The following is a 10770-nucleotide window of genomic DNA, read 5'->3' as shown; positions in this document are numbered from 1 at the left end:
CAGATAGCCACGTGGGGCTGGCCCACAGTCTGTAGGCCCTCGATGATTCCCCAACTCAGTAGGCTTCTCCCCTCATGGCAGGATCGGGGGGCAAAGTCAGGGCAATTCTCCATATATGGTGTGAGTTCCCTGGAGTGCCAGGTGGCCAGGACACTACCTCTAGGCCATGGAGGTCACGTGGGTACCAACCACAGAGATTTTCCCAGAATCCCAGTGGGGCAGACCGGCCTGATCTGCCCCTGATTCATCGTTGGCTCTTGCAGATGTACTTTCATCTTTCCCTACCCCTGTTCTCTTCCAGGAAGAGTGAGAATGATTGTTCCCCGTAACTCATTAAGCCTTTGAGCCTCTTATGCTCTTTTAGTGATGATATTGCAAGAGAGAGGATTTATTTCATGTTACCTGTGGATCGTTACTGTACATCTTATAGCCTTTGAAGCGTACCTGACGGAAAAGGTGAGCTTGCCCCAAGTAAATAACAGCCTCTTTGTCCTGGGAAGATAGCACAATAGAGGCAAAAGTGAAGATTGAGAGGTGGTGTTGTCACAACCAGGATACCTCAGGGATGACGAGGAAAATGCTAAACCGGAATGTTGCCATACTTCTAAACTCTGAGCAAGTAATGACATCATAAATGCTCCTGCAGGTTTGCAGCAGGCTCCACACTGCTTATAATCCTTTCTGTCCCCTTTAGAGTGCTGCAATGATTGCTTTTCTGTTGTTGTCAAGGAGGAGTAAACTTAGAGATAAGTGGTTTGGGAATCAATAAACTCTTCAGCTCAAAGCTTCTTCTCTGTTATTTGCCACCCACTACAGTCTCCTGGTAGTCACTCTTTCCCTCCAAATGCTGATTGCCTAAATATTTCACTGGAGAATGCTCTGATCACCAGCCCTAAGGATATTGCTAAATAAACACTATTATCACTGGGGGGAAAATCTGGGCTTCCTTAATGTTATTTTAGTGGATATAAATAAATGTGTCCTTTCAACAGCCTTTCAGCGCCTTGGATTCTTGTGCCTATAAATCAGATAAAGATGTTCATAAAGGCATGAAGACAGAGAAGATAAGTTACTGTCCATCATTTAATATTGAAGGATGCATTTCCCCAAATAGCTAAACCACTCTTGTTTTATTTTAAATATATTAGACTGCTGAGGGGCTCTAAGGAGCATGTTGCCATTGAGCTCAAAGCTAATAGAGAAGATTTTCTGGATTCTTGGTTTGTATCAATCACAATAAAGGTGCTTCTCAGAACATTAGCTACATCCTTTCGTTGCATACTAATTGCAATCTCAGTGTATAAATTCATCATAATTCCTCTTGATGATGGCAATACTGTTTAGGGAAATTGTCTCTCAGGCCAGATAAGACTCTGTATGGCAGATCTGAATGATTTGTTTTGGAATCCGGTATTAGTATTCTTTAGTTTAGGCTACTGGAAGAATTAAAACCAAATTAAGCCCCTCAAAAATCCATCAATCAGTGGCATTTTTTCATTCGATAGTATTTATTGAGCGTTGTGTGCAAAACACTGTAATAAGCCCTTGGGAGAATACAATACAGCAGAATTAGCAGATATGCTCCTGCCTATAACCAGCGCTTAATACAGTGCTCTGCGCACGGGAAGCACTCAATAAATATGATTGATTGATCCAATATAACCATATGGGAGTTGGTAGACACATTCCCTGTGCACAGTGAGTTTACAGTCTTCAGGGTATTGCTGTCACAGCTTGTGTAAGATGTATAATAGCAAGATATCGTAGGCCCAGAGTTGCATGATATGCTTCTGGAGTACTGTGTATGGTGTGCAAAAGCATTAGGCTCTGGCAAATTGGGCAGGAGCTGTAGTGGGGAAAATGAAATGTCTGTTAGTCACTGTGGAACTAGAAACAGTGTAAAGAGTCATAGCCATGATTTGCCTTCGTTTGAATATGATCAGCTGTTCCATTAGATTGTGAGCTCCTTGGGTTTATGTCTCCCAACTGTATTGGAAGCAACAAGGCCTACTGGAAAGTCTGGGAGTCAGAGGGTCTGGACTGTAATTGTAGATCTGCCATTTGGCTGCGGCGTGAACTTGGGCAAGTAATTTAACTCCACTGTGCAGCAGTTTCCTCATCTCTAAAATATAGATTAAATGCCTGCTCTCCCTTCTACTTAGACTGTGAGCCCCTCTGAGAGACACGGGACTGTGTCTGACCTAATTCTCTTGTATCTATCCCAGTCCTTAGTAGAGTGCTTATCACACAGAAGTGCATGACAAACACTATTATTATTAGTGGTTATTACAGCTCAGTAAGTGCTCAGTAAATGCTGTTGATTGATGGATGTCCCATTTAGCCAAAGGCACCTCCAAGAACTGAGTATAGACTGGAGAGTTCTAGAATCTTATCATTAGAGTAACTATGGTATTTCTTAAGCACTTACATGATACCAAGTCTGTGCAAAGCCTTGGGGTAGGTATAAAATAATCAGATTGGACACAGCCCCTGCCCCACCTGCAGTCTCACTCCAAGAGCAGGCATCCTGTCCCCACTTTACAGATAAGGAAATGGAGACTCCAAGAGGATAAGAGACTTGGCCAAGTACATCAGCAGGCCAGAGGCAGAGCTGGAATTAGAACCTAAACTCCTGATTCCCAGGCCCAGGCTCTTTCCACTAAGAAAGAGTGTTCCTCAGGTTCTAACCTGTGACATGGATTAAAGTGACCCTAGAATTCTGGGGTGGTGATGATAATAATAATAATGAAGTTATTTATTAAATCCCCTCTCAGGGTCACACCTGGTGTTTCCAGTCCCCTACCAGTCTTGGCTGTGGGAGGGAGAGTCAAGCAGAGGCCTACCCATTCCATTCCTAGCTTGGGCAGTGGCTAGCCAGTGGAAGGCAATCTGCTACAAGGCAAAACTCACCTGTGCTGGGCAGCAGCGGTATGGGAGAGAGTTGAGGGTGGAGGCGTAAATTTACTTCGGGGAAGAAGGCAATGGGAAACCACTTGGGAATTTTTATCAAGAAAACTCTGTGGATACACTACCAGAAGGACTGCAGGTGGAGGTGGGGCGTTCTGGAGACCCAACTGCATAAGACATTTATTTAGTGCTTACTAGATGCCTTGCATTGTACTAAGCACTAGGGTAGGTGTGAGATAGATCAGACAAAGTCACTGTCCCACATGAGATTCACAGTCTAAGAAGCAGGTACAGGGAGGGTAAGTGACTCACCCAAGATCACACAAGAGGCAAGTGGTAGAGCCAGGTCCCTTAATTCCTATGCCCATGTTCTTTTCACTAGGTCACGCTCTGGTCCCTTCCTGAACTCACACATATCTGAATTTCCAAGCAAAATGCTGTCCGACTCCATTTGCCACTTAGGGGAGTAATCTAGAGCTTCTCATAGATAGCTCATTGTCTGCCACAGGTGTTCATGAACATGTATAAAGAAGTGACATCCATTCTGAATTCACAGTTATCATTATTATTAATATCATTATTATTATAGTATTTGTTAAGCCCTTACTACGTGTCAAGCCCTGGGGAAAATGTAAGTTACGTTTTATTTGGCCACCATTTAATCACTATTTAGAATAATAGGTGATTTAAGATGCTGTTAGGGAATTCAGGAACTAAGAAGGGACACAGTAGAAGATAAAAATGCCCAGTGTTTTTATTCCGGTTCTGTAGGCGAACACACACATTCACAACTGTTCTCTGGAGTTTCCGTATGCTGGATTAGGTATCCGGTCATCTTCTTCTGCTGGCACGCCGTGGGGTGGGGGGGTGACACTGTCACACTGGTGTTACTGATAGAAATAGAAAGCTCTTCCAGTTGCTTTGCAGGGAGCAAGTGTTCCTCTCAGCCAAAGGAAGAGAGGGAAATCCTGTTTCCTAGAGTGAAGAAACCACAAACAAGTCAGAGATTGTGTCATTGCCAACTGTGGCATGAAATAAGTGGGAAACAGCTCCCGTCTTTAGCCCCGCGTCAGGCCGATTAAAATGAGCCACAAGTTCTGTCTTTCTGCCTCTTGTCAAAGGACATTTATGCTCCTCGAACCCTGAATCCCGAGGTCTCCTAGTGAGAACCTGCCAGCTTTAATAGTTCAATTTTTAGTTCCCCTTTTGCTTTCATGTTCCCTGTATCAGCTGCTAGGAAGTGAGTTAATAATGTTGAATCTGACTGAATTCAGTTCATTTAATCGCTCTGCCAATTCCCTTGCATTCATGAATTTTTTAAACATCATCCTACCCATGATAGCTTCCCAGTGCTTTGGAAGAAGAAAGACAAAGCCAGTGAATCTGAGTGGGGCTGATGATCTTCGATAATGGGCTCTGTCACACTCACACACGTTTACCTGGAAGTTAAAGAGGATATCAGCCCTGCCCTGCCTGGCATGATAGAATGACGGCATTGACATAGTCTGGTAGTTCTCACAAACCTAAGAATGCTAAGAAGAGGATGGGGTGGAGGAGAGTGGCTTGGTTTCCATAGTAACCCCTTGTTGCTATCCTGCGCCAACCAGAAAAACAAAAGCTAAAAAGTTACAGCTAGAAGCAACTCAACCTCTTTGGCATCTCTTAGGGTTTCCTGCCGAGAATCACCCTAGGTTTGAACAAACTCAGGGCCCTCCTGCAACGCGTACTTATGACATCATTACGGTATGCCATCTGCCCGGTATGGACGTATGACAGCATGTGTCTGTACCTGGTATATTAGAGTGTCTACCAAGCTCATCCTGAGAAGCAGCATGGCCTAGTGGATAGTGCCTGGGCCTGAGAGTCACAAGGACCTGAGTTCTAATTCTGGTTCCTCCAATGGTCTGCTGTGTGACCTTGGACAGACCACTTCACTTCTTTGTACCTCAGTTCCCTCATCTGTAAAATGGGGATTAGGATAGTGAGCCCCATGTATCTACCCTGGCCCATAGTAAGTGCTTAACAAATACCATAAGTGCTTAACAAATACCATAAAAAAAAACCATTAAAAAAAAAAGAAATGAAGCTCATCCACACAGACTACCCCACATCTCGGACCCACTGTGTCACACTAGTCTAAAGACCAAAGATTGTATTTAGAGGGGTGGCTAAGTGTCATTAGAAAAAATAGTGTGGAACTTTAGATTTTCAACTCAAGCTCTGTCGTGTCTGTTATCACCATGCGTTGCAGTGTCACCGGTGCCCTCTCGGAGCCCAGTAAGGCCAGATGGTACAGAAATACATTTTCCAAGACCTACACCTGGGTCATAATAGAGCATGGACCTGGGAGTCGGAAGGTCGTGGGTTCTAGTCCCAGCTCTGCCACATGCCTGCAGTGTGATCTTGGGCAAGTCACTTCACTTCCCTGGGCTTCAGTTACTTCGTTTGTAAAATGGGGATTGAGACTGTGAGCCCCACATAGGACAGGGACTGCCTCCAAACCGATTTACTTGTACCCACCGCATCTCTAAGTGCAATGCTTGGCACATAGTAAGCACTTAACAAACACCATTATTATTATTTGTATCAACACGTGCAATGGTGCTCCCTGTTGTTTCATATCAGTCTCTGGGAATAGTCCACTCTGGGAAAGTAGTCCCATCCCCTCATCGGAGATGGGATGAGCATGGTCATATTGCTGTAACGATCCACCTTCAGCCAAGTTTCAGTCCTCTGGGGGCCCCTAATAAAATGGAGAAGGCATCCCACTATTAAGGCAGCACACAGGCCAATTCTGCAAGTGGCAAAAAACCCCACCAAAACTGCAGAATCAACGGGTTTCTTAACAACCTTAATGAAAGCTGCCTCATTAGCTGGCTAATGATGGCAAGGGGGCTGCTATTAAAACTTTTGGAATAAATTCGGTATGGAAGGATGAGAAGCAATAGGTTGAGGTCATGAACAAAGGTTGTTTTCTGTTTGTTTTATCCTTTAATATTTCATCCTCTGTCAAGACTCCTAGTTGTCAGAGAGGAGTTTGTCTGGTTGATCACTGCTGCCCAGAGCTTGCAATTTTGTGCCTCTTTTGGTTCTCCTTTCTTTCTTTAGAAAAGTAAATGTTGCAAAATTCAGAAGTCTTCTATCCTTTCTACATTTTCAAACAATTATTGTCTTGTACTATATTCCATTTGTCTGCTGTGTGACCTTGGGCAAGTCATTTAACTTCTATGGCCCTCAGCTCCCTTATCTACAAAATGCAGATACAATTCCTGTTCTCCCTTCCCTTTAGACTGTGAACCCCATATTGGACAGGGACTTTGTCTGATCTGATTGTATCTACCCTTAGCTTAACAAATACCACAGTTATTTTCATCATCATCATCAAGATTACCTGAGTTGGGGCACTTGAAGCTTGGTTATTCATTTTCGATTCAGTCTCTCTCTGCAGGGTCTTTGAATCAGAAAAGCGAGTTTGTTATGGGTAGGGAATGGTTCCACTAATTCTGTTGTATCGTACTCTCCCAAATGCGTAGTATGGTGCTCTGCAAGAAATGAAGTGCTCAATAAATACCACTGATTCATTGATGTATCTTTGTATTTGCTGAAGATTTGCAGTTTGCACGGCAACCTCTGTAGCAGCCAAAGCCTCAGGAGAAGCTCTGGGAGTCCATGATAGGGGAAACTCTGCTTGAAGTCACACCCTTATCTTTCTTGAAGGTTTCGGACAAAACTAAAACGTCGTGACAAAGGTTGGACACTCCCTGTCTTCGCCTCCCCCGACCTGCTGCCCACAGGGTCGTGTCCGTAAGCCACCCATGCCACTGTGTCAGGCAGAAAGGGCGGCAAAGGAAAGGTCTGAAATTCCATTTGTCCACATCAAGCTGACAGGGTTTTCAATGCCTCTGGAGTCCAGATAAAATCTGCACCTGCAAAATTTCACCTGAAAAAGCAGCTGTCATATATGGTTAAACCACACCTGGGTGCTTCTGTAGCTTTGTAAATCAGTGTAGCATGAATAGAATAATACCACAGATCTCAGCTGGGATTTCCCAATAGTACAAGGCTGTCAAATCTGAGTGGGGCGATGCTTATTTCAAATGTCTTCATTTGTGGTTTGACTGACGTGGACAGTTTTTGAGTACATATAGCAGATGTACTTCGGCTGTGCTTGGTTCCCACTGAGAATTTGGTACTGACTGTAGCAGAGAATATAGCATTCTTTGGCAGACAGTACATGGAGCAAACACCATTACACTATAGATTTGTTGGGAGAAAATAGAAGTGTGATGGATAGGTCTTGTTATCACGCTTAATATGAAATACAAAGGCTAAATCACTTTTCTGGCCGTCTCATGGTTTTGTAACATTTTTCTTGGAGTGGAGGCTTCTTGTTGAGATCCCTGTGGGGGGTGTGAGAATTCTTCCTTCTTTTGCAAACTTCAAATAGTCACAGGGTTCCTCTGCAGAACCTGATTAACAAGGCAACCCAAGGCTGCCCTAATCCCATTGCCCTTCCTCCAGACAAAACCACATTTTTTAAAGCATCACAGACAGGTAAATCCATTTTAGTTTTTAAGACGCTTGAGAGGGAGATGGTGCCATCGGTAAGCCTGCCAAACTGGATGGACATCTCTGCTACCCCAACAAGGAAAATCCCAACCATCTATAATCAATTGTATTTATTGAGCACTTACTCTGAGCATGACACTAAGCGCTTGGGAGAGCTCATTAGAGCTAGTAGACACAATCCCTCTCCTCAAGGAGTTTACAGTTTTACAGGGGACAGGCACTGAAATAAATTATTATGATTATTGGGGTAATGCTTACATTGCAAACCTCTTAGGGCCATAGCCTGTGTATGTGCCTGTATTTCTTTCCCAGAACTTAGTATAGTGCTTTGCATGTGGAAAGCACTTAATAAATGCTATTACTACTAAATTACAGCTGGAGGGGAGCAACAGAGTTTAAAGTTATGTCCATGAAACATTGCGGGAGAGACTGTGGGTACCCGAGTGCTTAGAGTGTGAGCACTGAAATGCTTAGGTGATGCAATAGAGAAATAGAATGAGGAGCTGCCAGATTAGTTAGCGAAGCCTTCCTGCAGGAGATGTGATTTTAGGAGAGCTGCTCAGATGCGGGGAGCCTTGGTCTATTGGATGTGAAAGGGGAGAATTCTAGGCCAGAGAAAGAGCAAGGGGTCAACAGTGAGAGAGACAAGAGAGACACAGCGAGTAGGTTGGTGTAGACTATGAGCCCATTGTTGGGTAGGGGTTGTCTTTATTGCTGAATTGTACTTTCCAAGGGCTTAGTATAGTGCTGTGCATACAGTAAGCACTCAGTAAATACAATTGAATGAATGAATGAATGAATGGTGTGTAGAGCACTGTACTAAGCACTTGGGAGAGTCCAGTACAACAGAATTAGTGGCCATGTTTTCTGCCCATAATGAGTTTACAGTCTAGAGGGGGAGATAGACTGTAGACTGTAAAGTCTAGAGGGAGACCTGTAAGCTCAGTGTGGGCAGGGAATCTGTTTGCTATACTGTACTCTCCCAAGCATTTAGTGCAGTGCTCTGCACACAGTAAGCACTCAATAAATATAATTCATTGATTGATTGGCAGGCATTAAGATAAATAAATGTATATCTTTTAATAAATATGCATAAAACTCTATTTTCAAAGTATGTCAAATTATTTAAAATTCAAAACTAAAGTTCTTCAACGTTAGGATAATTGCTAGTGTCAACTACAGTAGAGGAAAAGAGAAGGCATCACTCAAGCTGTGGTATTCATTTAGCGCTTATTGGGTACCAAGCACTGTACTAGGCCTATTTTTATGCTATTTTTTAAATGCTTACTATGTGCCCGGCACTGTATTGAGACCTGGGATAGGTACAAGTTAATGAGGTTGGACTCAGTCCATGTCCCACGTGGGGCTCACAGCTTTAATCTTCATATTCTGGATGAAGTAACTGAGGCAAGAGAAGTTAAGTGTCATGCCCAAGATCACCCAGCAGACAAATGGCAGAACTGGGATTAGAACCCAGATCCTTCTGACTCCCAGGCCTGGGCTCTATTTCAGTAGGCCATGCTTCATCTGGACCTCTTGGAAGAGGAAAATACAATAGAGTCAGTATTATTATTATTATTATTATTATTATTATTATGGTATTTAAGCACTTTTTATGTGCCAAGCACTGTTCTAAGCACTGGGGGAGATATCCGCCAATCAGGTTGTCCCACATGGGGCTCACAGTCCCAATCCCCATTTTACAGATGAGGTAATGAAGGCACAAAAAAGTGAAGTGATTTGCCCACAGTCACACAGCAGACAGGTGGCAGATCCGGGATTAGAACCCACTACCTCTGACTTCCAAGCCTGTGCTCTTGCCACTAGGCCATGCTGCTTCCCCCATATCATATCATATATATCATATCATATATCAGTAGATATGATCCCTGCCTGCTGGGTGTTTATAGATTAGAAGAGAGGTCAGGAGGGATTTCCAGACTGGAGGAGGGGTAGGCAGACTTGAGGAGGGCCTTTCAGGAAAAGAGGAGGCATACATTTTCTGTTTGCTAACTGGACTCTCAATTCACTTGCCTCTTTGAAAAGTTCATTTTCAAAACATCATCAGCTCTCTGGCATTTGACAGCTTGCTGCTTGTGAAACAACATTTTTGGATAACTGCAGAGTGCAACTAATATATGTGCATTAGGAAATATTGTTTCTGAATTCACGTGCATGCATCCCTTAAATTATACGGTACTGTCAAGTATTGACTTTTATGGTTGATAGCTTTAATATTACTATTTGTGACTCAATATATTATACTTGCAAAAATAAAAGGAAAATCCAGGTTTTATTAATAGGTATACTAAGCATAACACTCAAAACGTAATTAATATGACCATCAGTAGCACCATTTTAATACCATCAAACATCCCTGTGTCACGGGAGAGTGTTTTCTAAATGCAGAGTGGGAGTGGAGCTGTGTATGTGGTGCAGATTCCCCTGACTCGAGATCACCTGACTGAATCTAGAAACAGAACTGAGGAACTATATAGTAGACTTGCTTGCAATCTGCTCTAGGATTCATTCATTCAGGCATATTTATTGAGCGCTTACCCTGTGCAGAGTGCTAAATGCTTGGGAGAGTATAATATAGCAATCAGCAGACACATTCCCAGCCCACAACTAACTTACAGCCTAGAGGGATTATTTTTTATGCATTTGGATCTGTACTCTGTAAACACTTTGTTACTCAATCCACAGCACTTGTGTACATACCCTTATAATAATAATGTTGGTATTTGTTAAGCGCTTACTATGTGCAGAGCACTGTTCGAAGCGCTGGGGTAGATACAGGGTAATCACGTCTCACGTGAGGCTCACAGCCTTAATCCCCATTTTACAGATGAGGGAACTGAGGCACAGAGAAGGTAAGTGATTTGCCCACAGTCGCACAGCTGACAAGTGGCAGATCTGGGATCTGCCCAACTTTATGCTCAGTTGCTTCTTCTACCTGTAATTCATACAATCAATCCATTGATTGTATTTATTGAGCACTTACTGTGTGCAGAGCAATTTATTTTAGTGCTCTCCCCCCTGCTGGACCATAAGCTCCTCGAGGGCAAGGATTATTATTTCCCCCTCTCAACTGTAAGCTCACTGTGGGCAAGGAATGTATCTTTTTATTGTTATACCATGCCCATCTAAGCGCTTAGTTCAGCGCTCTGCACATAGTGAGTGCTCAATAAATAAAAATGATTACGTTTACCTATTCTGTCGTACTCTCCCAAATACTTGGTACAGTGTATTACACGGAGTAAACGCCCAATAAATTGTACCGATGGATTAACA

The 10770-nt window shown here is 43.2% G+C and overlaps 1 long non-coding RNA gene across 1 annotated transcript; it reads right to left on the bottom strand.

The window, feature by feature from the left end:
- Nucleotides 1-3643: 3643 nt before the first annotated feature.
- LOC120638989 lies at nt 3644-4536 on the bottom strand. The gene is made up of 2 exons (XR_005661072.1): nt 4347-4536; nt 3644-3882 (listed from the first exon to the last, which is right to left on the bottom strand). It is a non-coding gene; the product is annotated as an uncharacterized LOC120638989 (long non-coding RNA).
- Nucleotides 4537-10770: the final 6234 nt, after the last annotated feature.

Source organism: Ornithorhynchus anatinus, chromosome 18 (genome assembly GCF_004115215.2).
Source record: "Ornithorhynchus anatinus isolate Pmale09 chromosome 18, mOrnAna1.pri.v4, whole genome shotgun sequence".
NCBI lineage: Eukaryota > Metazoa > Chordata > Mammalia > Monotremata > Ornithorhynchidae > Ornithorhynchus > Ornithorhynchus anatinus.
This window is presented reverse-complemented; position numbering and strand designations above follow the sequence as displayed.